The 26,817-nt window shown below is 45.1% G+C and overlaps 1 protein-coding gene and 1 long non-coding RNA gene across 3 annotated transcripts in view; one reads left to right on the top strand and one right to left on the bottom strand.

Annotated features, from left to right (window-relative positions):
• Positions 1-15,410, top strand: part of LOC130541679 (uncharacterized) — a 114,525-nt gene extending 99,115 nt beyond the window's left edge. For both annotated transcript variants that reach the window (XR_008955760.2, XR_008955761.1), the window contains one exon: positions 13,085-15,410. This is a non-coding gene — a long non-coding RNA (uncharacterized LOC130541679). The remainder of the gene's footprint in view (positions 1-13,084) is intronic.
• CNTNAP2 (contactin associated protein 2) overlaps positions 1-26,817 on the bottom strand; it is a 2,297,635-nt gene that overhangs the window by 88,332 nt on the left and 2,182,486 nt on the right. The window lies entirely within an intron of this gene.

The raw sequence follows: 26,817 nt of genomic DNA, 5'->3' as shown, positions 1-26,817 counted from the left end.
GCTATTTCTCACAGCTACAGAACTGTGGGTCCACCAGCATGCACTGGCTCTCTCTGACCTGGAAAAACCCCTTTTCCTAACTTTTCTGGTGTTTCTTACCAAGGTCCACGGTGCCAGCCACTGCTCCATTGTCTTGCCAAGTTATTGTGTAGCAAATTTAGATTTTTGCTTATAGCCTGCTTTTCCAAAGTCTTAATCACTACATGGTAGGCCACCCGATTGACTGTCACCAGGCTGCACCTAAAACCCATGCTGCCTTCAGCCCCGAGAGTGGACTGTGCTTCTCTTGCCTCTGTCCTCCCTTGAGTGAATTCCTTCCCAAGAGACCCTGGGATCCCTCATGAAAACAGCCTCCTCGAACCCAAAACCTTCCTAGCCCCAGACATGCCTGAATTCCAGGTCAGACACAACTCAGATCAAACTAGACTCTCTGATAAAAGAACGGTGATCACAGTCATGCTGCTGCCATTCATTAGGATGGGGATGTACAACATCTTCTGGAAGTCACTAGAACTGCTGTTGTGGGTCATTAGTCCCATTATGATGAAAATTACACAAACTCTAGCAATCACTTGTCACGCTAAGAATAACTGAAAACTCTTCAAGGATGGGAAGACTGATGTCATGGGGAAAGTTCTGGAGCAGAAATCAGGATGTCCTTAGCCACTAATCAGTGACAGGAGTTGTGCAAGTCAGATTATTTCTTGAGGCTCCAGTGTCCTCACTTGTAGAACATCCAACACTGGCATTCCTTGCTGTACCTCAAGGTCTGGGAAGTCGGATAAACATACATTTTTGCACAGCACAGAAAGAGCCTCTCCAGGAGTTGACACCTGACTTCGTGGCATCTCTTCTGACTGCCGTGAATCTTTCTCTGTTAGGGTCAATATTTTTACAACTGTCTCCATATGAATCCCTTTCCCAGTAGTCTGGTGAACTCAGTGACATTGTTGAACTGAATTTCTGGGATTCAGGTGGACTCCACCAATGTAGCTGATACTGTGTGAGGTTTTCTATCATTTCTGGTAGCCTTTCGTAGTGACAGCATGAGGTTACCTCATGCCTTTCTATTCAAATTTCAGCAGTAGGAAAAGACACCAAAATGTTCCATAAAGTCCTCCCAGTCAATTAACTTCACCTAAAAAATGAGTGTTTTTTTTTCCTTTCCTGAGATGGAATCTGATCTGTCACCCAGGCTGGAGCACAGTCGCGCAATCTCGGCTCACCGCAACCTCCGCCTCCCAGGTTCAAGTGATTCTCCCACCTCAGCCTCCCGAGTAGCTGGGATTACAGGCGTGTGCCACCACGCCTGGCTAATTTTTGTATTTTTAGTAGAGACGGGGTTTTGCCATGTCGGCCAGGCTGGTCTCGAACTCCTGACCTCAGGTGATCCACCTACCTTGTCCTCTCAAAGTGCTGGGATTACGGGGGTGAGCCACCGTTTCCAGCCTGAAAAAATGAGTGTTTCGATGTTTTTGTATAAACATCCCTGTGATGGACATCTCTCTCCATACAGCTATGTTTGGAGGAGCAGGGCTGTTAAAAGTGGCAGGGGAGGAGTCCACTGAAATCTGAAAAAAAATCTTTGGGCAACATAGTGATAAAGGAAATGTCATCATGTTTATTGTGGTAGTACTCACACTAGAAAGGATAATCTTACAAAGTTGCTCATAGGAGGTTCTGTGATCCTATTTTATACTTGGTTTAGGCTCTGTTTCTTTTTTTGCAGATTTATAGTAAAATGATTACATTGACAAGCTGTTCTACATCCACCCTACCCCTGTTTCCAGCGTGGAGCCCTGAAGCATCGTTCAAAAAAGGACAAACAGCCTGAGAGGCAGATAAATGGATGGCCTGGTGTAATTTTAAATCACATGAATGATGTTGCTTCTCTCTCTTCCCCTGGAGAACCTCTTTCCATGTCTGACTGACGATATGTGTGAAATTTTTCCTACTTAGCAGAATAATTAGTTTGTTTTAGTATCCAGAACACAGCACTGTATTTGGCTACTAGCTAAGTCCAATTTTTAATATATTACCATGCATAAACATGGTGGGAGTTCAGAAGGGCCACGCTCTGGGTCAAGATTTTTATAAAATAAGCTGAGGCTCAATTCATTTTTCTCAAAACGCTGGAGGCCCCTGCCCTTGCCAAGCCCAAGATCCTTTCTCTCTGAACTGCTCATTCACAGTCAATGCTCCCTCTAACTGTGAGTAAAGCATCACATCATATCCTATTATCTAAGAATAAAATAGGAAGGTGGAACACACAGAAACCAGAATTTCATGTCATAAGCAAATAAAGCATACATGGCTTTAATATACATCTATTCAATGCTCTACAGTAGTTGCACAGTTTAAAAATAATTATAGGAATTATGATTTTTGCTCTGTTGTGCCAAATGTTTATAGGGTTTTATTTTTTTTTCCCCTCAGTTTGTCATGATTTTACCAGGTAAAATGTGATCTCTTTGTATATCTATTTTAAAACATAAAGGCCCTGGATTTGACAAAACGATGACAGAAATTTCTTTAGCTCCTCCAGCACCTCATGAACCACCATCCAATGCTTCCTTGGTCTGGGAGGAAAGAAATGAGAGCAGAGGGTGGTGCTGCATCTGGAATTGTGATCAAAATGGTGAAAGGTGCTCGTGAGGCAGGCAGGCAGCTCCATTTTCTCCCTCCTGCCCTCTCACACAACTTACCGAACGTGATCATGTGCAGGGCAGTGTGTAGTAGTTGTTGGGGGAATTCGTAGCTACTGGGGGTTTTAGACAAAGAGGAGGCCATTCTATCCATCCATTCCATCCGTCCATTCCATCTGTCCATTCCACCTGTCCACTCCATCCGTCTACCCCATCCATCCATTCCATCCGTCCGTTCCATCCATCCAATCTATCCATCCACTCCATCCGTCCATTCCATCCATCCACTCCATCCATCGACTCCATCCGTCCATTCCATCCATCCATTCCATCCATCCACTCCATCCGTCCATTCCATCCATCCATTCCATCCATCCACTCCATCCGTCCATTCCATCCATCCATTCCATCCATCCGTCCATCCATTCCGTCCATCCATCCATCCATCAACTCCATCTGTCCATTCCATCCGTCCACTCCATCTATCCATCCATCCATCCATTCCATCCGTCCACTCCATCCCTCCCATCCATCCATTCCATCCATCCACTCCATCCGTCCACTCCATCCACTCCATCCATCCACTCCATCCGTCCACTCCATCCATCCATTCCATCCGTCTGTTCCATCCATCCACTCCATCCATCCATTCCATCCATCCACTCCATCCGTCCATCCATTCCATCCATCCATTCCATCCGTCCATTCCATCTGTCCACTCCATCCATCCATCCATCCCATCCATTGACTCCATCTGTCCATTCCATCCATCCACTCCATCCATCCATCCACTCCATCCATCCCATCCGTCCATTCCATCCATCCACTCTCCATCCGTCCACTCCATCCACTCCATCCATCTGTCCATTCCATCCATCCATTCCATGCGTCCATTCCATCCATCTACTCTATCCATCCACTCCATCCAATTTCATCCGTCCATTCCATCCATCCACTCCATCCGTCCATTCCATCCATCCATTCCATCCAGCCACTCCATCCGTCCATCCATTCCATCCATCCACTCCATCCGTCCATTCCATCTGTCCACTCCATCCATCCATCCATCCATTCCATCCATCAACTCCATCCGTCCATCCATTCCATCCATCCACTCCATCCGTCCATTCCATCTGTCCACTCCATCCATCCATCCATCCATTCCATCCATCGACTCCATCTGTCCATTCCATCTGTCCACTCCATCCACCCATTCCATCCATCCACTCCATCAGTCCATTCCATCCATCCACTCCATCCATCCACTCCATCCATCCATCCATTCCATCCATCCATTCTATCCGTCCATTCCATCTGTCCACTCCATCCATCCATCCATTCCATCCATCAACTCCATCTGTCCATTCCATCCGTCCACTCCATCCATCCATCCATCCGTCCATTCCATCCATCCACTTCACCCACTCCATCTGTCCACTCCATCCATCCTATCCATCCACTCCATCTGTCCACTCCATCCACTCCATCCATCCACTCCATCCACTCCATCCATCCGTCCATTCCATCCGTCCACTCCGTCTGTCCACTCCATGTGTCCATTCCATCTGTCCACTTCATCCGTCCACTCCATCCATCCACTCTATCCATCTGTGCACTCCATCTGTCCATTCCATCCATCCACTCCATCCATCCACTCCATCCATCCATCCACTCCATCCATCCACTCCATCCGTCCACTTCGTCCATCCACTCCATCTGTCCATCCACTCCATCCCTCTGCTCCACCCATCTGCTCCATCCGTCCACTCCATCCATCCGTCCATTCCATCCATCCACTCTATCTGTCCACTCCATCTATCCATCCATTCCATCTGTCCACTCCATCCATCCATTCCATCTGTTCACTCTATCCATCTGCTCCATCTGTCCGCTCCATCCGTCCACTCCCTCGATCCATTACATCCATCCGTCCACTCCATCCGTCCACTCCATCGATCCATTCTATCCATCCATCCACTCCATCCACCCATTCCATCTGTCCACTCCATCCATCCACTCCATCCGTCCACTCCATCCATCCATTCTACCCATCCACTCCATCCATCCATTCCATCCATCCACTCCATCCATCCATTCCATCCATCCACTCCATCCGTCCACTCCATCCATCCATCCATTCCATGTGTCCACTCCATCCCTCCATTCCATCCATACATTCCTTCCATCTCTTTCATCCATTTGTGTCTCAATCTGTATTTGCTGGATACCTTTGTGGGGCAGGCATGCTGCTGGCTGGGGAGGGTGGGGGCCTCAGTCAATAAGCCCAACAGGCCAGACGGGGGTAAGGGCCTGCACTGGGGAAGCGATGGTGGCAGTGGGAGCTCTGGGGCAGGCCCTGGCCCGGGGGGTGTGCATCAGGGAAAGCTTCGAGGGTGAAGAGATATCTCCTCACTTGAAGGATGAATCAGAGTTGGTCAGGCATAAGGCTGGATAAAGAATGTCCCTGTCATTAAAATCAACATACTCAAGGATTCAGATCTGTGAGGGAGAATGATCCCAGCACTGACTGTCACTGTTGATATTTTTGACCCTTGGGACTATTGATCACAAAAAACCTACCAGGAGCCTCTCCTCAAGACCTTCCCCTTCTAATCCTTTCCAGGTCCCCTTGGTTGCTAATAGCACAGCACTGGCCTCGTAACTCAAATCCTGGGGCCATCTTCAGCCTCTGTCCTGTGTTCCTATTATACTGTGACCCACAGCCCGTACATTTGTTCCTTCTGTTCCTGCACTGTTCTCAGGTCTTCCCCATCCTCCTAGTAGAAGACTCTCCCCAGCCCGCCACCATGCCTTGTCCACAGGGGGCTGTCCGTGACTGTCAGAGGAATGAACAAACAGTGAATGTGCCTGAGCCACCAGGGACTTCTTGATGGTCTTAACTTCATTCTAGGCATTTTCTTGAGCCTCTGATGCCTCTGGAGTGTTTCTTCCTCTCTTCTAATCTAGACCATATAAAAATGGAGTTTAACTTTTTAGCCGACTAGCAAATAACATAGCAATGGCCACTGGAAGCTTTCAGCAATTTTCAGAAACACCAGAGAATCCCCAAGGTCAAACAGAATCTGTGGTCCTGGGGAGCCTGCTGGGTGTCCTGGTCCAGGGGTCAGAGTCCGTTGCAGACAGGGAGGGGGCCAGCAGCCCCAGGCAGCAGCATGGAGAACACAGTGAGGGAGAAGTGGCTTGAACTGAATTCCCTGGGATGGTTTGGGCCTTTTTTTTTTTTTTTTTTTTTTTTCAGACAGTCTTGCTCTGTTGCTTAGGCTGGAGTACAGTGGCACAATTTCGGCTCACTGCAAGCTCCGCCTCCCAGATTCAAGCAATTCTCCTGCCTCAACCTCCCGAGTAGCTGGGATTACAGGCGTGCGCCACCATGCCCGGCTAATTTTTGTATTTTTAGTAGAGATGGGGTTTCACCATGTTGGTCAGGCTGGTCTCAAACTCCTGACCTTGTGATCCACCTGCCTCGGCCTCCCACAGTGCTGGGATTACAGGTGTGAGCCACCGCGCCCAGCTTGTTTGGGTCTTTCTAGGGAGAATGACCCTGGGACCGGTGCCTGGAGCACTTGAATAAACTGTCTGTGACCCAGCCCTGATTTGAGGGTGGATGTGAGTTCTGTGAACCTCAATGCTGGTTCCATAACCCAGGTCTTGAGAAAACCCTCTCTACAAGTTCACGGCCCCAAGGCCTATTGAACACCAAGAGATGGAATCTACAGACAGACAACAGCTTGGCCATTGCGACAACAGCACGCTGACCCACAATCTGCAGCAGACATTCCAGGAAGCTGGCCCCAAATGATCAATTGATACCAGATTCCCTAATTTTGTCCCTGCTGCCAACTTTGGGCCAACCAGAGGGAGCCAAATATAATCCCCTCACCAATCACACAGGATGCCTCCTGTGTCAGGCAGCCCTCCTCCAGCTTTCCCGGGCCAACAAGCTCCAGCCCCGGCACACCCCAGCCTTCCCCTCTCTCCACCTGAAAGCTTTCCCACTCCCCGCTTGCCTCAGAGTCTCTGCCAGGCACAAGTGACGATGGCTGACTCTCTTGCTACAGCAAGCTCTGAATAAATAGCCTCTGCGTGTTCTCATCTGGGTGGTCTTTATTTCCACACTTGTGCCTTAGAGGTTTCCTCAGAGCTCCTGGAATAAGATGCTGATGGAAGTCAGGGTTCTGGGAGATATGCCATTCCTTCACAACTTTCCAAGGCCCTAACTACCTTTGTCAAAACAGAAACCAGAGTCCTCAGGTGGACATTTTACCTGTAAACTCTGGATCAAGGTCAGAAGATCCATGTGAGTGGATCCAGTGTGGAGATGATTAGGTCTCCTTGAGAAGGGGGTGGGGGCGGTGCAGGGCAGTGGGGGGATCTGTGATCCAGAGACCAGATTCTCTAATTCTGCTGTAATCCTTGAGTTTCCAGGCAATAGAAACCCGTAGACTTTCAAAAGTAATAAATACAAAATATTCTATCCAAGTTATGAGCAATTTGCAAGACAGAAGCGAACACAGTGAGTATCTATTATAATACGGTTCTAGGAGACACATAATCCCACTTTGTGGTTTGGGGTAGTGGTAACAACACCTGTGACTCAGGTGTCTGGAATTTGAAGTTGGGTAATATGTCTTTGTCACTATTTACATGAGGGTGTGATTTGACTGGCCATGGAACAGAGGAATAAGGAGGCAATTTACAACAGGGTTTTTACAAAACAAGGTGTGTTCAATAGCACTTGATAGTTGCATTCTCTAAGTACGTGGTGGTAATAGAAACAAGTTCAGTGAGGATGTTGGAAAGGGAGCATGCCAAGAGGAGGCTGCTGGCAAACAGCAAAACTCAGGGAGAAGTCGTCCAGCACTTGAGCTGAATTTTGAAATGCTAAAATAATTGTCCTTGGAAATCAACAGGCAAAGGTACATCATGTTGGAGCTACACTTATCACAGGGTAGATGGTGGCACATAGACTCAGGCGTCCACCAGGGTCAGTCCCCTGCAGGCCAGTCTAGCTGCCCACGGGCCACTGCAGCAGCCCCTGGGAGCAGTGAGGCCACCCTTCTCTGTGGGTTCATTCTTTTCAGTGGTAGGTATTTCATTCCTTCGTGTAATCTGCTAGGTGGTTGGGATGCAGCAACATCCACAAGAAACTGGATGCTGCCAGGATGAGAAAGCCACTGCGAGCCCATTGCAAACCTGGCTCTTCCAGAGGGGAGCACGTGTATGAGCAGAAGGAAGCTGCCTTGTTTACCTGGGTGTGAATACCAAAACTGTGGCCCACATCTGCCTTAAATCAACACAGCTCTACAGAGGTTCTTGATTCCATTTGCTCTATTTTTTTTTTTTTTTGAGACGGGGTCTCGCTCTGTCGCCCAGGCTGGAGAGCAGTGGCATGATCTCGGCTCACTGCAAGCTCCATCTCCCGGATTCACGCCATTCTCCTGCCTCAGCCTCCCGAGTAGCTGGGACTACAGGTGCCCACCACCATGCCCGGCTAATTTTTGTATTTTTAGTAGAGACGGGGTTTCACCGTGTTGGCCAAGATGGTCTCGATCTCCTGACCTCATGATCCGCCCGCCTTGGCCTCCGAAAGTGCTAGGATTACAGGCGTGAGCCACCGTGCCCGGCCCATTTGCTCTATTTATTTTCTTTCCTGAAGAGCTGCTTCCCCGTTTCAAATCCTTCCAAGAAGAGACTAGATTAGGAATGCTGGTTAGTTTGGTCCAGAATCATGGGAGTGAGGAGTGAGACGGCAAGATGGAAGGGAAGATGGTTACGAAGAGAGACCCCAAAAAGATGAGTAGAATTACATATAGAAAACAATGTCTGTTTTATTGCAGAGGACAGATCATGGAAACCATACACAATGAAAAAACATCAGGACCCATAACCGAGAGGGCAGACTCTAAGATCCAGCTTCCCTCTGGATGATGGAAAAGATCCCCAAAGATGGTCCTGAGCGCCAAGCTCTCCCAAAGCATCTCAAAGACAGGGTCAAAGTAATGCGATTAGTATAACATTTCTCATTGTTGGCTGTACATTACAATCACCCAGAGAATTTAATGAAAAAAAAAAAAACCCCGTTTGCATAGGTCCATTGAAACAGGCTCTCTTGCGTGCACTTGGGTGTCTGCAGGTTTTTAAAAGCTCCCTACGTGGCAGTAATTTGCAGTGAGGGTTGAGAGTCTCCAGGTTGGAGAAAGACAACAGGTAAGTCCAAAAACAGAAGGAGGTACTGGAGGGCATTTCACCTGGGGCATGCTCAGTCAGTCAGTAGAAGTTTACTAGCGGACACATGGCATCATGGTAGAGCCGTCCATGAACCTCTCTCTTTCCCCTTCCACGCTGTGCTCCTTGGGCCTGGGGAAGGAAATAGCCTCCCTGAAGTTCTTGGCTGTGTGGAGGAGGGTAGATGCCTGAAAATAACTGGGGTGCTATGAGGTAGGAGAAAGAGGAGCTGGCTGCTGGGAAGGCACCCACCAGCTTCTGCTATGTGCTAGCAGATTGACTAACCATGAAGTTTCCCCAACTTGCTAGTTTAAAAAGTTCTATGTTTACATGATGCTACCTAAAAATAAATCTATTGATTTGGGGTCATGGCTGGGCTGGAGACGCAGACATATGGCAGATAGTGCCTTTGGCCATCTCCTGTGCAACTCTCTGAATTAGATGCTGAAATGGTTTTCTATTGGAACTGAGAGTAGCTTGCATGGACAAGGTTCTCCTTTATTTACTTCTGGAGACATTCTCCTAGGAGGGAAGAACAGCACCAGATGGTCTTTGTTAGTTGTGACTCACGTTCTTAAGTTAGACAAACAAATGAAGTTAAAAACTAGGTGGGTTCTGGAACCTCGGATTAAATCTATGCTTTTCCATCTGAAGGTCACACAAGGATAGGTCTTTATCATCTACTCTTAGATGTTTTTCTTACACTGTTTTTCTTACAAAACTACTGTTATAAACAGGCACTGAGGCCATAAACGTGAAAAGATGCTTAAATTTGTATTTAAGGAGATTCTATATTACTGCTTTCAAGGCTTTAGAATCTTATACAATAGAAAAGACAAAAATCTGTCCATTTATTTTACAAGAATGGCCTTGCTTGAGATCTGGCTTGCCATTGGCTAGCATATAGAATTTGCTATGTATGTTAAAAAGCTGATTCTGTAAGCCGAGGTAATTAATCAATTTGACACAGATATTTTCAATGGTTTCAACACAACTCAAAAGTAAGCGTTGTGGATTTTAAACCTTCTGCTCTGCCTGATTAGAATGGGTATGGCTTCTCAACAGTCTTAAATATTCTGCTTATAAATCAGTTCATTCATTCAATACATGTCCTATGTGTCTGACACTGTTATGGGTGCTGGGTATCTAGCATAGTACAAAACAGACCCAAATCCTTACTCTTTTTTTTTTTTTTTTTTGAGATGGAGTCTGTCACCCAAGCTGGAGTGCAGTGGCACGATCTTGGCTCATTGCAACCACATCCCAGGTTCAAGTGATTCTCCTGCCTCAGCCTCCTGGGTAGCTGGGATTACAGGCACCCGCCACCATGCCCAGCTAATTTTTGTATTTTTAATAGAGATGGGGTTTTGCCATGTTGGCCAGGCTGGTCTCGAACTCCTGACCTCAAATGACCCAACCGCCTTGGCCTCCTAAAGTGTTGAGATTACAGGCATGAGCCACTGCGCCCGACCTCAAATCCCTACTCTCTTGAAATTACATTCTGGTGGGAGGAGAAGGGCCACAAACAATTTGGTGAAATGCATAGAATGCTTTGAAAATGTGAGTTATGGAGAAGAATAAGTCAGGGAAGAGGGATAGGGCATCATGCAGTGGGATTTGCAATTAAAAACAGTGGTCAGGGAAGGCCAGGAGAAGGTGACAGTTGAGTAAAGCTGTATGATGACTTTCCGGGGGGTGCCCAGGCCCCTTTGCTCCTGCTCCTCTGCCACTTTGTGGGTTCTTGCCTATGTATGATGCCTGGGACACATCACCTTCATTTGGAAAATTAAATGGGGTTTCAGAGGCCAGGTGTGGTGGCTCATGTCTGTAATCCTAGCACTTTGGGGGGCCGAAGTGGGTGGATCACCTGAGGTCAGGAGTTCGAGACCAGCCTGGCCAACATGGCAAAACCCCATCTTTACTAAAAATACAAAAAATTAGTGGAGTGTGGTGGTGTGCACCTATAATCCCAGCTACTCGGGAGGCTGAAGCAGGAGAATCACTTGAACCCGGGAGGTGGAGGTTGCAGTGAGCCGAGATTGCACCACTGCACTCCAGCCTGGGCAAGAGTGAAACTCCGTCTCCAAAAAAAAAAAAAAAAAAAAAAAAAAAATGGGGCTTCAGAGACAAGTCTCACTCAGTTTGAGAAACAGGCAGGCCGGAAAGGTTGACCCACAGACAGCACAGAGGGGAGTGCCTCTTCACACACACCTCCTCCCTCTTCACAGTTCCAGTGGTTTATTTTACTGTCCTCTAATTTCTGACCCACAAATGTTAGTGTTTTCAAGAGTTCACATTTATATAGCAGACACAGATGGTGACTATTAGATTTTAGTAAAGTGGATTGAAAACTATTCACATACAATTGAGGAAGAAGCAAGCTGTCCAACGGAGTTAGATGTAATGGGATGATTCGTCTATGGACAAAGAAGAGGAACTCAAGAAAAGGGCCCAAATGTCAGGAATTCAATTCAATTTCTCTAACATTAACCAGACACTCTATACGGGTTCAGCAAAGTGAAAAGTAGGCATGGTGGGAAAATGAGGCAAACAATTAAAAAAAAAGTGTACTACCTCTTAGAATCATGCACAAAATACGTTTGTTAAAAAGTAATGTAAGAAATCCTAAAACTTTAAGTATAAAAAAAAAAAAGAATAAACCTAAATCACAATCTGAAAAAAAAAGAAATCCATAATTGGGAAGCCATATGGCACAGAAGAAGGACCATGGATTTTTAAGCCAGTCGGTTCTGGGTCTGAACCACTATTATGACTGTCACTTGCTAGCTATGTGAACTTGGACTAGTTATTTAACCTTTATGAACCTCGGTTTCTTCTCACGTAAAATGGGGGTGATAGGACAGGATTGTCTGGATAAGAGGTAACATAGGTAAAGCATCTAACAACAGCACCAGGTATTATGGTGATTATAACAATAGTGATGTATTTATTATTCTTAGTCAAATGAATGCCACTAAGAATTTGATTTATAAGACTCAGAGATGGCAGAGAGCTGAATGATTTGGCACATTTTTGGGGCGATTTCAGGAAGAGGACAAATTTCAACCTGGGCTTTGAAGGATGGATAGATTTTAGAAAAAGAGAATGATGAGGGGAAGTGGGGAAAGGTAGTCCCTGAATGAAACTTAGAAGTGAGGAAAAAATTTGAAAAAAAAACCCCAAAAAAACAACAAAACAAAACAAAAAAAAACTACTTATTTAGGCAAGAGCTTGGAGAACAGCTTGAATGGAGGTCTTTGAAGTAGGAAAGGAGAAATAAGGTTGGATAAACTGATATATAACCAGATTGTGGATAGCTCAAAAGAATGTTAGATGTAAATATATTGCAGCAAAAAATTAACTCCTTGATCACAGACAAAACTATTAACTTTTTGATCCTAGACGTGCCCAAGTACAACTTTAAGAGAGGGCTATTTCTTTAGCTTCCAGTTTTAGTTATATTAAAATCCACTTACAAAAGTTATCCTAGAGAGGTTAGATATAAGCATATACATGTTTACATCTAGAAGTATATTTCTATTTTATAACAAAAATTTGGTAGCTTATGGCTGCCATGCTCTAGCAGGAATATTTCTTATAACACTTGTTTCTCGAGTTTCCCTCAGAGTGTACGAGAGTGTGAAATGCCTAGCGTGGCAGAGGGAGTAGACCAATGTAGGTTGGCATATGGTCACAAGGCTTAGGCTTTCTTTCTTGATGGTTCCTCCCAAATTTTAAGAATTTACAGTTCTTGGCTGGGTGCGGTGGCTCACGCCTATAATACTAGCACTTTGGGAGGCCAAGGTGGGCGGATCCCCTGAGGTTAGGAGTTCGAGAGCAGCCTGGCCGACATGGTGAAACCTCCATTTCTACTAAAAATACAAAAAATTAGCCAGGCGCAGTGGTGTGCGCCTGTAATCCCAGCTACTTGGGGTGGGGGAGGGGGACGGGTGCTGAGGCATGAGAATCTCTTGAACCTGGGAGGTGGAGGTTGCAGTGAGCTGAGATCACGCCATTGCACTCCACACTCTAGCCTGGGTGACAGAGCGAGAATCCGTCTCAGAAAAAAAAAAAAAAAAAAGAAGAAGAAGAATTTATAGTTCTAAGAACCTCAGCTAGAATTCTTTTGCAGTTCATATGTGATTACATATTTTTTCTTTCCTCTGTCTCTTTCCTCTCTTCTTTTACTCCAGAGTAATGTGCCTAGAAGGAGACAGTGCATCGAAGCAAGTTTACTCTCAGCATGTCAAGAAAACATTAAAATATTATTTGCCTGATGATTGCATTGGACACATTTTGTGAAATACATGAATCCCTCCTACCTGGGATGTCAAGAGACTGCTCTTTTGCTGGGAGAATGGACTGATCTTTTGCATCAGCTCAACGCTGCTTTTGGGGAGCCATTTTGGATACAATATATGTATTGCTTCCTTTAAATGGGAAATAACCATGGTCTGTCAACAAATAATCTTGTTTGATAAATCTGACCCAGATGGTGTGCTAGGTTGCAAAACCGTCTTCTTCTGCTTTGGAAAAACTCAGCTCTGTCCCTCCATCCCTCCCTCTGCCACCAGCCTCTGTCCACCCCCAAGCCCAGCTCCCTGATGGCAACAGTATAACCACTGAGGCTGAATCAGAGCCAAACCCTTTCCCTGCTGCTTTGAAGGTTTTTTTGTGCTGGATTTAGAATCCTACACTCAACACATTGGTTGGAATTCCTGATTTCCTTCTGCAAAGTCTCCTGCCTTCCTCACTGTACTCCACTGTTTGAAAAAAAAATTCAACATCTCTCCACTGCCTACCAAATAAAAGTCTCAATTCCTTAACCTGGTACTTGGTGGCTTCACGGTCTAACCCCACTACTCTCCTTCATGTGTACCATCTACAGCCACACTTGCTACTTGGGGCTATTTCTAGTATTTGCGTATGTTTCCTGGGTCTCTCTGGCCAGGCGCTCCTCTCATTATTAGAAGAAACCTCTCTTTACTCTGAAAGCGTATGTATCACATGAACTGCCAATTTACCAGTCTCTGCACTCATTGACGAATAGCCTACATTGACAAGTAGTATCTTGGATCATTAAGTCTTAAGGAATACTTTATAATGCAATCAAAAGCATTTTAAGGAAGTTAAAACTATTCCTTCTTACTTTCCACTGGGTATTCAATTAATTTTTTTCATCTTTCTTAGTTTAGATTGTCAGTGTTTTAATGACAGTCAGCATGTCTGTTTCACCTTTGTTGTCACCACAGGGTCTAGCGCAGGTGGGGTGGAATAGTGGGAACCTAAAAATTCTTTGTTGGCTGGGTGTGGTGGCTCACGCCTGTAATCCCAGCACTTTGGAAGGCGGAGGCGGGCGGATCACCTGAGGTCAGGAGTTTGAGACCAGCCTGGCCAACATGATGAAACCCCATCTCTACTAAAAATACAAAAATTAGCCGGGTATGGTGGTGCATGCTTGTAATCCCAGCTACTTGGGTGGCTGAGGCATGAGAATCACTTGAACCCAGGAGGCGGAGGGTGCCATGAGTGGAGATTGAGCCACTGCACTCCAACCTGGGTGACCTATGGAGACCCCATCTCAAAAAAAAAAAAAAAAAAAGAAAGAAAAAAAAATTCTTTGTTAGGTCACAGCTCTCCACCCTGGATCTACCACTAACTGCCACTGCCCATAGTCCAGTGCCAAAGAGAAGAAAAAAACAGGCAAACAAAAAATTCTATAGAGAATGAGACTGACCTATTCTGCAAGATCTGACTGTAGCCTCCTAAACCCTAGTGATTGGTGACATGGCCCAGGCAGGAAACTGTACATCAGCCCTGGGAGGGTAGCACAGCCATCAGCAACTCGAATGCAGCCATATTGGCCTAGAAAGCTTTGGGGCAGAAGTTGGGGAATTAAGGCAATGTGGTTCCCTTCTCCATATGAAAAGGAAATGCGCTCATTAAAATACATAATCACAAGAATGCAGTTCTACCTAGCAGAGTGGTCTGCAATCTTTTTGGCACCAGGGACCAGTCTTGCAGAAGACAGCTTTTCCGTGGACTAGGGGAGTAGGGGATGGTTTTGGGATGATTCAAGCACATTGCATTTATTATGCACTTTATTTCTATTATTATTATTACATTGTAATATATAATGAAATAACTATACAACTTACTATAATGCAGAATCAAGAGGAGCCCTGAGCTTGTTATCCTGCAACTAGATGGTCCCATCTCAGGGGTGATGGGAGATACTGACAGATCATCAAGCATTAGATTCTCATAAGGAGTGTGCAACCTAGATCCCTCGCATGCACAGTACACAATCGGGTTTGTGCTCCTATGAGAATCTAGTGTTGCTGCCGAGCTGACAGAAGGTGGAGCTCAGGTGGTAATGCGAGCCATGGGGAGCAGTTGTAAACACATATGAAGCTTCAATTGCGTGTCTGCCGTTCACCTCCTGCTGTGTGGCCTGGTTCCTAACAGGCCACGGTAGGTGTCCATGGCCCTAGGTTGGTGACCCCTGACCTAGCAGACTGATTGTATTCACAAGGTTTTTAAGATGATGAAATAAACCTTGGAGTAGTGAAAAAACAAAGAGTTTTGATATCTTAATAATTTTTATATTGAAAAATTATAAAAATTTCCCTCAAATTCACTTTTATGATAAAGATATAGGATCACAATATGATGATCTTTTCTATGAGATGTTAGTCACAATCTATTTTGCCAGAATAAAATATACAAGAGTCTTCATGAAATATAAAGGGAAAAGTACTTAATTACAGAGTGTATTTTCCAGGCATCATTACTGTCTAGCATATTATTAAACACAAAGTCGACTCAATCGATATGCTTTCTTATCTATGTTAATAGCTGATTTATCAGTCACTCCACTCATGGACAAATGGCCTACATCGACAAAGAGTATCTTAGGTCATAAATTCTTCAGGAATAGCTTGTAATGCAATCAAAAGCAGTGCTTCATGGGGAAGTTGTTAAACTTTCAGGAGAAGAGGTTGTAATTCCTTTCCCAATGTTTTGATTACTGATAACTTTGAAAATGTAGGCCAGAATTGGTAAGCTGAGTTAACAGGAGAGCGGGTTTATTCCTTTGATCTGTTCTTTTCTGACCATTATTCTGTTGCAGAGAAAGAGAGCGGTGTTCCTCTTTTCTCTCTGCCCTCTCATAATAAATCCCTCTTGTCACATGGAGATTGAAACTCAAGAGCCGGTTGGTTGTAGAATCTTGATGAGTTTGTAGCTCCTAATGGAGGGAAATATGTAATTATCCATTCGGACCACGAAACTCATTTGCAAAGGTTAACAGTGTTCCTACAATTTACATGCCATGCCACCTGCTTTGTTAAAAGCATGCCTAATTTGAATGCTTTTGGGTAGGTGGGACTATCCAGGTTCCAAGCTGTCCAAACACCTAGTGAGAAACACCAAAACCAGTTTAGGAAGTTTTTGGCCCTTTGGGATTCACTGAACAATCAATCTGACTCATACCTTGCTTGCTTTTTGTTTTCTCAGATGCCCCCAGATAGTAGCCTTCCCTTCCTCTTGTTTACTGCCTATTTATTAGGCAAAAAAATCACACACGCTTCACAGATGGGTTATGCTCATTAACACCCATCATATGCACATTGAAGGGTGTGAACATTCGCATTGCTAATGAAATGAGAATGGCGAGAGGCAGGGCAAGCCAAGCAGGCGACAGACAGCCGGGTGACTTCTCTGCAGGGGGTGGTTTGATGGATGTGGATTGTGAGCCAACTAGCTCAGGTATCTTTCACAGTAACTGATGGGCCTGCAAGAGACTCTCCTGATTCTAAGATCTAGGCTCTACCAGAGGCAGATCCTCAAGAGTAGTAGGCATCCCAGCCAACCTCCCAAGAAAAGCATTCCAAAAGGAGAAGGGTCTGAATGAGACTTTGATGAAAGGGCCATCTCTCCGGGATAAAGAAGCATGCTTGCCACCACCTTGGAGCAAGATGGATTTAGAAATGAGCTCAGGGCAGGGCCGGGCACGGAGGCTCACGCCTGTAATCCCAGCACTTTGGGAGGCCGAGGCGGGCGGATCACGAGGTCAGGAGATTGAGACCATGGTGAATCCCCGTCTCTACTAAAAATACAAAAAATTAGCCGGGCGTGGTGCCTGTAGTTCCACCTACTCGGGAGGCTGAGGCAGGACAATGGCGTGAACCCGGGAGGCGGAGCTTGCAGTGAGCCGAGATCGCACCACTGCACTTCAGCCTGGGCGAAAGAGCAAGACTCCGTCTAAAAAAAAAAAAGAAATGAGCTCAGGGCAACCAAGACCTTATTTACTGTTACAGCAAACTTGTGCTGTGAACTCTAGGAGGTGTGAATCCCACGTGGGCTCTAACATTGCTTTGATACTAAGATCAGTAACAGGACTGCAGTTTACTTTAATAAGACTGGTCCTTTTTTAATTAAAAATATTTTTTTAGAGACTGGAGTCTTGCTGTCCTGCCCAGGCTGATCTTGAACTCCTGGCCTCAAGTAGCCCTCCCATCTCAGCCTTCCAAAGCATTAGGATTACAGGCATGAGCCTCAGCACTTGGCCTGATTCTTGATTTCTAGTATGCTTCCTCAAAAGAATAATACTATGAATTTTTTTTTTTTTTTGAGATGGAGTTTCATTCTTGTTGCCCAGGCTGAAGTGCAATGGCATGATCTCAGCCCATTGCAAACTCTGCCTCCTGGGTTCAAGTAATTCTCCTGCCTCAGTCTCCCGAGTAGCTGGGATTACTGGCATGTGCCACCATGCCTGGCTAATTTTGTATTTTTTGTAGAGACAGAGTTTCACCATGTTGGTCAGGATGGTCTCAAACTCCTGGTCAGGTGATCTGCCCACCTCGGCCTCCCAAAGTGCTGGGATTACAGGCGAGAGCCATTGTGCCTGGCTGGCATCATACTTTTTAAATTGCTGCTTCTTTACTGTCAGGCAGGGAGATGGCATCTATCATTATGCAAATACATTTGGGACCTATGGAGCTTTTTAATGACCCCATGGGGCTTCAGAAAAAATACAGGTTGCCAAATGAGGCTGAACTATTCCAGATAAATGGATTGGGAATGGCAGCTCCACATTGTTTATTTGTTTATTTGCTGTCTTAAAGTGAATTGTCTTTTCTCGCTGAGTCTTTAATAATATATACACTGGTGCCTCCAGAGAGAGCTATTTGGGATCTTTGGTTCCCTGCAAAATGAGATCGCAATAGGATTTTTGACTTCTCACATCTTTCTATTTATCTGCCCTCTTGCCAATATGCATCTAGCTGCCTGTTCTTACTGTGATTGATATTTTTACTTCTATTCCTTCTAGAACATTCTACTAATTTGTGTTGGATCTTGCAAGGGCTAGGAAACCAGTTAATGATTTCTATTAGAACTTTGCATAAAATAGGTGTAAATAAGGCCTGTGCGGGTATTATTTGTGCCTACCTAGTTTTCTACCTCTGAGATCCTCACATCCCCATTAGGCACCATGTAAATATATAATTCCTTCCTAGAGTCTGGTGCCAATTATGACCGTGGGCAGTAGGGATTTACCTTGCTGATGGTCATGCTCTGAATCTGACGCAGTCTTCCTGCAGTCTTGGCAGCCAGCTTCCCATTTCTTTTTTTTTTTTTTTAATATATTTTTATTATACTTTAAGTTCTAGGGTACATGTGCACAATGTGCAGGTTTGTTACATATGTATACATGTGCCATGTTGGTGTGCTGCACCCATTAACTTGTCATTTACATTAGGTATATCTCCTAATGCTATTCCTCCCCCCATGAAGCCAGCTTCCCATTTCTAATCCCAGTTGCTCTATGTAGATTGTTAACCTCTCCCTTATTCTGAAAACCCCTGGGTGTTCAGGACTGGGTTCCTGCCATGTTCTTGCCATCTATTTTTTTTTCCCTCTATCTTTTTTTCCTTCCCTAACAATGAATATTCCCTTTGACTTCAGAAGGATGCTCAGGAGAGAGCAATCAGTACTAAGTCCGGCAAAAAGTAGGATCTCAGCATGTGTTTGTTAAATGAAAGCATAAATAATATATATGAATATACTCCAGCCTAGACATTACTCTCAGAAGCTGTACATTGTTGAAAGAACACATTTTGTCTTAACCATAGGTGTTTATATAAAAAAGTCTGTAGGGAATTTGGTCAAGTGGTAGGCAAAGCAGGACTTATAAAACCCAAGCACATTTATGAAAACCAAAATTTCCAAGAATGTGGCTTTATCAAGCCATTCTCATTAGGCTAGAAAGGTAACTGATAGGTTTAAAATATCAACAAAGATATAATCCATAAATGTTTCTGATTATTTATTCCTGCTACTATTCCGTCTATAACCAGAGCAATTAACAACATTTTTGTCAGGCCGCTGAGCCCAAGCTAAGCCATCATATCCTGTGACCTGCATGTACACATCCAGATGGCCGGTTCCTGCCTTAACTCATGACATTCCACTACAAAAGAAGTGAAAATGGCCTGTTCCTGCCTTAACTGATGACATTATCTTGTGAAATTCCTTCTCCTGGCTCATCCTGGCTCAAAAGCTCCCCTACTGAGCACCTTGTGACCCCCACTCCTGCCCGCCAGAGAACCCCCCTTTGACTGTAATTTTCCTTTACCTACCCAAATCTTATAAAACGGCCTCACCCCTATCTCCCTTTGCTGACTCTCTTTTTGGACTCAGCCTGCCTGCACCCAGGTGAAATAAACAGCCTTGTTGCTCACACAAAGCCTGTTTGGTGGTCTCTTCACATGGACGCAAGTGAAATTTGGTGCTGTGACTCGAATCAGGGGATCTTCCTTGGGAGATCCATCCCCTGTCCTCCTGCTCTTTGGTCCGTGAGAAAGATCCACCTACGACCTCTGGTCCTCAGACCAACCAGCCCAAGGAACATCTCACCAATTTTAAATCCAGTAAGCAGCCTCTTTTTACTCTCTTCTCCAACCTCTCTCACTATCCCTCAACCTCTTTCTCCTTTCAATCTTGGTGCCACACTTCAATCTCTCCCTTCTCTTAATTTCAGTTCCTTTCCTTTTCTGGTAGAGACGAAGGAGACACGTTTTATCTGTGGACCCAAAACTCTGGCGCCGGTCACGGACTGGGGAAGACAGTCTTCCCTTGGTGTTTAATCACATGGGGACGCCTGCCTGATTATTCACCCACATTTCAGAGGCGTCTGACCACACGGGGATGCCTGCCTTGGTCCTTCACCCTTAGTGGCAAGTACCGCTTTTCTGGAGGGCAAGAACCCCCTAACCCCTTCTCTCCGTGTCTCTACCCCTTCTCTGCTTTTCTGGGGGGCAAGAACCCCCCCAACTCCTTCTCCTTCACCCTCAGTGGCAAGTACCGCTTTTCTAGGGGGCAAGAACCCCCCGACCCCTTCTCTCCATGTCTCTACTTGCTCTTTTCTCTGGGTTTGCCTCCTTCACTATGGGCAAGCTTCCACCCTCCATTCCCCCTTCTTCTCCCTTAGCCTGTGTTCTTAAAAACCTAAAACCTCTTCAACTCACACCTGACCTAAAACCTAAATGCCTTATTTTCTTCTGCAATGCCGCTTGACCCCAGTACAAACTTGACAGTGGTTCCAAATAGCCAGAAAACGGCACTTTCAATTTTTCCATCCTACAAGATCTAAATAATTCTTGTCGTAAAATAGGCAAACGGTCTGAGGTGCCTGACATCCAGGCACTTGTTTACACATCGGTCCCTCCCTAGTCTCTGTTCCCAATGCAACTTGTCCCAAATCTTCCTTCTTTCCCTCCCACCTGTCCCCTCAGTCCCAACCCCAAGTGTCGCTGAGTCTTTCTAATCTTCCTTTTCTACAGACCCATCTGACCTCTCCCCTCCTTGCCAGGTCGAGCTAGGTTCCAATTCTTCCTCAGCCTCCACTCCTCCACCCTACAATCCTTTTATCATCTCCCCTCCTCACACCCAGTCCGGCTTATAGTTTCGTTCAGTGACAAGCTCTCCCCAACCTGCCCAGCAATTTCCTCTTAAAAAGGTGGCTGGAACTAAAGGCATAGTCAAGGTTAATGCTCCTTTTCCTTATCCCAAATCAGATAGCGTTTAGGCTCTTTTTCATCAAATATAAAAACCCAGTCCAGTTCATGGCTCGTTTGGCAGCAACCCTGAGATGCTTTACAGCCTTAGACCCTAAAAGGTCAAAAGGCCGCCTTATTCTTAATATACATTTTGTTACCCAATCCACTCCCGACATTAAATAAAACTCCAAAAATTAAATTCCGGTGCTCAGACCCCACAACAGGACTTAATTAACCTTGCCTTCAAGGTATACAATAATAGAGTAGAGGCAGCCAAGTAGCAATGTATTTCTGAGTTGCAATTCCTTGCCTCCACTGTGAGACAAACCCCAGCCATATCTCCAGCACACAAGAACTCCAAACGCCTGAACTGCAGCTGCCAGGGATTCCTCCAGAAGCTTCTCCCCCGGGAGCTTGCTACAAGTGCTGGAAATCTGGCCACTGGGCCAAGGAATGCCTGCAGCCCAGGATTCCTCCTAAGCCATGTCCCATCTGTGCGGGACCCCACTGAAAATCGGACTGTTCAACTCACCTGGCAGCCACTCCCAGAGCCCCTGGAACTCTGGCCTAAGGCTCTCTGACTCCTTCCCAGATCTTCTTGGCTTAGCAGCTGAAGACTGACGCTGCCCGATCACCTCAGAAGCCCCCTAGACTATCATGGATGCCGATCTTCTGGTAATTCTCACAGTGGAGGGCAAGTCCGTCCCCTTCGTAATCAATATGGAGGCTACCCACTCCACATTACCTTCTTTTCAAGGGCCTGTTTCCCTTGCCTCCGTAACTGTTGTGGGTATTGACGGCCAGGCTTCTAAACCTCTTAAAACTCCTCAAATCTGGTGCCAACTTAGACAATACTCTTTTAAGCACTCCTTTTTAGTTATCCCCACCTGCCCAGTTCCCTTATTAGGCCGAGACACTTTAACTAAATTATCTGCTTCCCTGACTATTCCTGGGCTACAGCCACACCTCATTGCCACCTTTTCCCCCAGTTCAACGCCTCCTTCACATCCCCCCCACTTGTATCTCCCCACCTTAACCCACAAGTATAGGACACCTCTACTCCCTCCTTAGCGACCGATCATGCACCCCTTACCATCCCATTAAAACCTAATCACCCTTACCCCCTCAATGCCAATATCCCATCCCACAGCATGCTTTAAAAGGATTAAAGTCTGTTATCACTCGCCTGCTACAGCATGGCCTTTTAAAGCCTATAAACTCCCCTTACAATTCCCCCATTTTACCTGTCCTAAAACCAGACAAGGCTTACAGGTTAGTTCAGGATCTGCACCTTATCAATCAAATTGTTTTGCCTACCCACCCTGTGGTGCCAAACCCATATACTCTCCTATCCTCAATACCTCCCTCCACAACCCATTATTCTCTTCTGGATCTCAAACATGCTTTCTTTACTATTCCTTTGCACCCTTCATCCCAGCCTCTCTTTGCCTTCACTTGGACTGACCCTGACACCCATCAGGCTCAGCAAATTACCTGGGCTATACTGCCGCAAGCCTTCACAGACAGCCCCCATTACTTCAGTCAAGCCCAAATTTCTTCCTCATCTGTTACCTGTCTCAGCATAATTATCATAAAAACACACGTGCTTTCCCTGCTGATCGTGTCCGGCTAGTCTCCCAAACCCCAATCCCTTCTACAAAACAACAATTCCTTTCCTTCCTAGGCATGATTAGTGTGCTCAGAATTCTTACACAAGAGCTGGGACAGCACCCTGTAGCCTTTCTGTCCAAACAACTATGACCTTACTGTTTTAGCCTAGCCCTCATGTCTGCATGCAGCGGCTGCCGCTGCTTTAATACTTTTAGAGGCCCAAAAAATCACAAACTGCGTTAAACTCACTGTCTACAGTTCCCATAACTTCCAAGATCTATTTTCTTTCTCCCACCTGATGCATATACTTTCTGCTCCCTGGCTCCTTCAGCTGTACTCACTCTTTGTTGAGTCTCCCACAATTACCATTGTTCCTGGCCCAGACTTCAATCTGGCCTCCCACAGTATTCCGGATACCACACCTGACCCCTATGACTGTATCTCTCTGATCCACTTGACATTCACCCCATTTCCCCGTATTTCCTTCCTTCCTGTTCCTCACCCTGAACACACTTGGTTTATTGATGGCAGTTCCACCAGGCCTAATCGCCACACACCAGCAAAGGCAGGCTATGCTATAGTACCAGCCACTAGCCCGCCTCTTAGAACCTCTCATTTTCTTTCCATCCTGGAAATCTATCCTCAAGGAAGTAACTTCTTCCATCTGCTATTCTACTACTCCTCAGGGATTATTCAGGCCCCTTCCCTGCCCTACACATCAAGCTCGAGGATTTGCCCCCGCCCAGGACTGGCAACTCTTAACTCCCTCTTAGAGTAGATAGATGATCTTTGCTGGCAGGGGACCCTCCAGTACTTTCACCCTGACGAAGTTCTATTCTTTACTTTTATACTCACTCTTATTCTCATTCCCATTCCTCTGCCACCCTCTACCTCTCCCCAGCTATCTCCACCACGCTATCAACCTTACTCATTCTCTCCTAGCCGTTTCTAATCCCTCCTTAGCAAACAACCACTGGCTTTGCATTTCCCTTTCTTCCAGGGCCTACACAGTTGTCCTCACCTTACATGCAGACTAGGCAACACCTCCTGTCTCCCTACACTTCCAGACTTCCTTTAACAGCCCTCACTTTTACCCTCCTGAAGAACTCATTTACTTTCTAGACAGGTCCAGCAAGACCTCCCCAGACATTTCACATCAGCAAGCTGCCGCCCTCCTCCACACTTACTTGAAAAACCTTTCTCTTTATATCAACTCTACTCCCCACATATTTGGACCTCTCACAACACAAACTACTATTCCTGTGGCCGCTCCTTTATGTATCTCTCATCAAAGACCCACTGGAATTCCCTTAGGTAATCTTTCACCTTCTCGATGTTCCTTTACTCTTCATCTCCAAAGCCCTCTTCTTGTTTACTTATACCCAGCCCCGAAAATAACAGTGAAAGGTTGCTTGTACATACTCAACGTTTTCTCACACACCATGTAAATCGAACCTCCCCCTCTACGCAGTTACTTCATCAATCCCCATTACAACCTCTGACGGCTGCCGCCCTAGCTGGATACCTAGGAGTCTGGGTACAAGACACCCCTTTCAGCACTGCTTCTCTTTACTTTGCATCTCCAGTTTTGCCTCGCACAAGGTCTCTTCGTCTGTGGATCCTCTACCTACATGTGTCTACCTGCTAATTGGACAGGCACATGCACACTAGTCTCCCTTACCCCCAAAATTCAATTTGCAAATAGGACCGAAGAGCTCCCTGTTCCCCTCATGACACCGACATGACAAAAAAGAGTTATTCCACTAATTCCCTTGCTTGTCGGTTTAGGACTTTCTGCCTCTACTATTGCTCTCGGTACTGGAATAGCAGGCATTTCAACCTCTGTCACGACCTTCCGTAGCCTCTCTAATGACTTCTCTGCTAGCATCACAGACATATCAGAAACTTTATCAGTCCTCCAGGCCCAAGTTGACTCTTTGGCTGCAGTTGTCCTCCAAAACCGCTGAGGCCTTAACTTACTCACTGCTGAAAAAGGAGGACTCTGTATATTCTTAAATGAAGAGCGTTGTTTTTACCTAAATCAATCTGGCCTGGTGTATGACAACATAAAAAACTCAAGGATAGAGCCCAAAAACTTGCCAACCAAGTAAGTAATTATGCTGAACCCCCTTGGACCCTCTCTAGTTAGATGTCCTAGGTCCTCCCAATTCTTAGTCCTTTAATACCTGTTTTTCTCCTTCTCTTATTCCGTATAGTTTTTCAATTTATACAAAACCGTATCCAGGCCATCACCAATAATTCTACACTACAAATGTTTCTTCTAACAACCCCACAATATCACCCCTTACCACAAAATCTTCCTTCAGCTTAATCTCTCCCACTCTAGGTTCCCATGCCACCCCTAATCCCGCTCGAAGCAGCCCAGAGAAACATCGCCCATTATCTCTCCATACCACTCCCCCAAATTTTTGCCGTCCCAACACTTTACCACTATTTCATTTTATTTTTCTTACTAATATAAGAAGACAGGAATGTCAGGCCTCTGAGCCCAGGCTAAGCCATCATATCCCCTGTGACCTGCACGTATACATCCAGATGGCCGGTTCCTGCCTTAACTCATGACATTCCACCACAAAAGAAGTGAAAATGGCCTGTTCCTGCCTTAACTGATGACATTATCGTGTGAAATTCCTTCTCCTGGCTCATCCTGGCTCAAAAGCTCCCCTACTGAGCACCCTGTGACCCCCACTCCTGCCACCAGCGAATAACCCCCCTTTGACTGTAATTTTCCTTTACTTACCCGAATCTTATAAAATAGCCCCACCCCATCTCCCTTTGATGACTCTCTTTTTGGACTCAGCCTGCCTGCACCCAGGTGAAATAAACAGCCTTGTTGCTCACACAAAGCCTGTTTGGTGGTCTCTTCACACGGACGCGAGTGAAAATTTTCATCTCAACTGAAGGCTTTGGTTCAAATAAAATGAGTTCCCAATTGCAAGCCTAAAGGCAAAGGAAACAATGTTGTTCAGGCATGAATCACTGTGAAGGTCATTGTGTGTGACAGTTGTGTAGGGGGCTGGATGTGAACTACATACAATAGTCTTATCATTCAACAAACAAATGTGCTTAAAGAATCAATGCACTTAAACTCATTACTGCAATGTTTCCCTGTATAGAGAAGAATTCCTCTAGAAAATCTAGCCTTTGTGGAGATTCCTCAAGAATCTAGAACCAGAAATACCATTTGACCCAGCAATCCCATTACTGGCTATATACCCAAAGGATTATAAGTCATTCTACTATAAAGACACATGCACATGTATGTTTATTGAGGCACTATTCACAATAGCAAAGACTTGGAACCAACCCAAATGCCCATCAATGATAGACTGGATAAAGAAAATGTGGCACATATACACTGTGGAATACTATGCAGCCATAAAAAAGGATGAGTTCATGTCCTTTGCGGGGACATGGATGAAGCTGTAAACCATCATTCTCAGCAAACTAACCCAAGAACAGAAAACCAAACACTGCATGTTCTCACTCATAGTGGGAGCTGAACAATGAGAACACATGGACATACGGAGGGGAACATCATACACCAGGGCCTATTCGGGGGTGGCGGGGCTAGGAGAGGGATTGCATTAGGAGAAATACCTAATGTAGATGACAGGTTGATGGGTACAGCAAATCACCATGGCACGTGTATACCTATGTAACAAAACTGCACGTTCTGTACATGTACCCCAGAACTTAAAGTATAATAAATAAATAAATACATAAATAGGTTAAAATGGAAAAAAAATAAAATCTAGACTTTTAAACTAGATTTCAAACTTCTAAAATTGGATCTACTTTTAAAAAAATGCCAATTTAAAAATGGTACAGATGTGTAGGTACATTCGTTCTTAGCCATGGATACGGACAAATCATTGGTTAAGCTTTCTGTAGTTGTTGAGAATACAGTTGATTTTGAAGTTTCTCTTAAACTTTTTGTTTTTTTCCAAGTTTTCTGCAGTGAACATGTATTAATGTTATAATTATAATTATATTTACATATGATTAGATGTAATCCTATGACATATAATTCATACACAACTATATATAATTTTATATTCTCTCCAGAGCATTTCTTCCTAAAGCAAGAAGAAAATTCACTGTGAGGGAGGAAAAACCTAATATTAAAACATGAAATTCATTTTAATACTAAGGGACCTCACTATTTGAAAAAAATTACTTGTAAATTTCTTAGCCGACCAATTAATTCTTTTGAAAAGCAAATTGGAAAT

This window comes from Pan paniscus, chromosome 6 (assembly GCF_029289425.2).
Source record: "Pan paniscus chromosome 6, NHGRI_mPanPan1-v2.0_pri, whole genome shotgun sequence".
Lineage (NCBI taxonomy): Eukaryota > Metazoa > Chordata > Mammalia > Primates > Hominidae > Pan > Pan paniscus.
Note: the sequence above shows the minus strand (reverse complement) of the source record. Positions and strands in the feature narration are given on the sequence as shown.